The sequence below is a fragment of the Colobus angolensis genome, unplaced genomic scaffold (genome assembly GCF_000951035.1).
Source record: "Colobus angolensis palliatus isolate OR3802 unplaced genomic scaffold, Cang.pa_1.0 Scaffold11, whole genome shotgun sequence".
Lineage (NCBI taxonomy): Eukaryota > Metazoa > Chordata > Mammalia > Primates > Cercopithecidae > Colobus > Colobus angolensis.
Genome location: NW_012112030.1, coordinates 8,775,140 through 8,777,336, shown reverse-complemented (window position 1 = coordinate 8,777,336; position 2,197 = coordinate 8,775,140).

Below are 2,197 nucleotides of genomic sequence, written 5' to 3'. Positions count from 1 at the left end.
CCTCCCAAAGTGCTGGGATTACAGGCGTGAGCCACCGCGCCTGGCCTCTAAAATATTTTTATTTCTTTCAGAGCTGCTGTCTGTCATATGATGCTATACAAGGTTAGGATTTGGTATCTCATCGCTACAAAGAGTCTGTTTTTTCAGCCTTAAGATTTAATGTTAATGCTGGTCAGTTGTGCCTGAATTCCAAAAGGAGGAGAGTGTAATGAGGCATGATGGGACCCCCACTTCCCATCATGGACTGAACTAGTTTTTCAGGTTTCTTTGGAATCCCCTTGGCGGAAATTAGGAGTCCATTCAGTCGAGTGGGGGGCTTAGAATTTTTCTTTCAGTTTATACACTCTTAACAGTATTCAATCATAATATCTAATAAATTGCAAAGGAAAATGTCTCACAGCATACCAAATTCTTCAGATAAAGAAAGACACCAAATAGCTGGGCATGGTGGTTCATGCCTGTAATCCCAGCAATTTGGGAGGCCAGGGCGGGTAGAACATCTGAGGTCAGGAGTTCGAGCCCAGCCTGGCCAACATGGTGAAATGCTGTCTCTACTAAAAATACAAAAATTAGCTGGGTGTGGTGGCGTGCGCCAGTAATCCCAACTACTTCGGAGGCTGAGGCGGAAGAATCGCTTGAACCTAGGAGGCAGATGTTGCAGTGAGCCGAGATCGTGCCATTGTCCTCCAGGCTGGGAGACAGAGCAAGATTTCATCTAAAAAACAAAGCAAGACACCAAATAACCTGGACTCTAAAATGATGCTTCCCCACAATGCTCTTAAAGCAGCAATGTTCAGCTCTTGGTAGCAGAACAAACTTGACCATGGGTGTCGGGAGAATCTAGCCCTTAACAGTGTACACAGTGCTTTTTATTGCCTGGACTCCTTTAATCCTCCCGACAGCACTGTGAGCTGGCATTATTACCCCAGTGTCGCAGATGTAGAAAGTGAGTTCTGAGACCAGGTGCAGTGGCTCACGCCTGTAATCCCAGCACTGTGGGAGGCTAAGATGAGAAGATCACTTGAGCCCAGGAGTTTGAGACCAACCTGGGCAACATAGCGAGACCCTGTCTCTAAATTTAAAAAAAGAAAGAAAGAGAGTTCTGTAGAGGTTAGGAAATTTGCAGAAGAAATATTCATTACATTGGTAGGACAGAGCCAGATTGGAATCCAGATCTTTTTTGACCCGATGTTTTCTGATTCCCAAATGTTTTTGCTACTTGACCATACTGAGTAATGGAGCCCATTGCACTGTATCTAGTTTAGTAACCAAAATAGATGACTAGATCTAATGTCAAGAATTTTTTAAATCATTCCACACTTATTGAGCAACCTCTGAGGGTGGCTAGTGAGAGAAATGCTAAAGAAAAATAGATCTTGCCTTTTAAAAGATTAGTTTGTTATAAAGGAGGTACGGTTATGAGCAGACAAAAATACTCAGAGACCTAAGAATCTCTGATGAATTCCAAGTTGCATGATATTTCACATTTTAATGTCTCTGGATGCATTTAAAATCAATTGAATGTCATAGTTTACTTAGCAGCATTTGTTTTCTTTCTTGGTGGCACATAAAATAACAGGGCCTCTCTTACAGTCAATAGCATCTTAGAGTCAAGGAACTATGAAATAATTAAATGGCAATTTACTTTATAGCAATGAACAAACATTTGTCAAAGGGCAAATCTTTTTTGTCTGGAGTTAATAAAGTTAGTATCTTTTACCACAAAGCTAGAGGTCAACAGTATCACTATTATTGATTGCCACTACCTGGTTCCGGCTCAGCTTCCCCTTGCTCAGGATGAAAGCACAGCAGGCGGTCCCTCAGCGCTGGTTGAGGGCAGCTGCCACAATTAGTCTGACAATTAGGTTAACAATTTCAAATGACAATGCAACCAATGGGTAAAAAATGCATAAAGAATCCTCATAAAGGCCAGGCAGATTGGTTTAATTTAACCACTTTAGGAGGCCGATGGAGGAGGATCGACTGAGGCAGGAGTTTGAGCGCCTATGGTATCCATGTTGGTAACTATGTTACCAGGATGGGTAACATAGTGAGATTCCCTTCTCTGCAAAAATATATTAAAAATTCGCTGGCACTAGTGTTGCACACCTGTAGTCCCAGGTATTCGGGAGGCTGAGGTGGCAGGATCGCTTGAGACCAGGAGTTCTAGGCTGCAGAGAGCTATGCCCACACCACT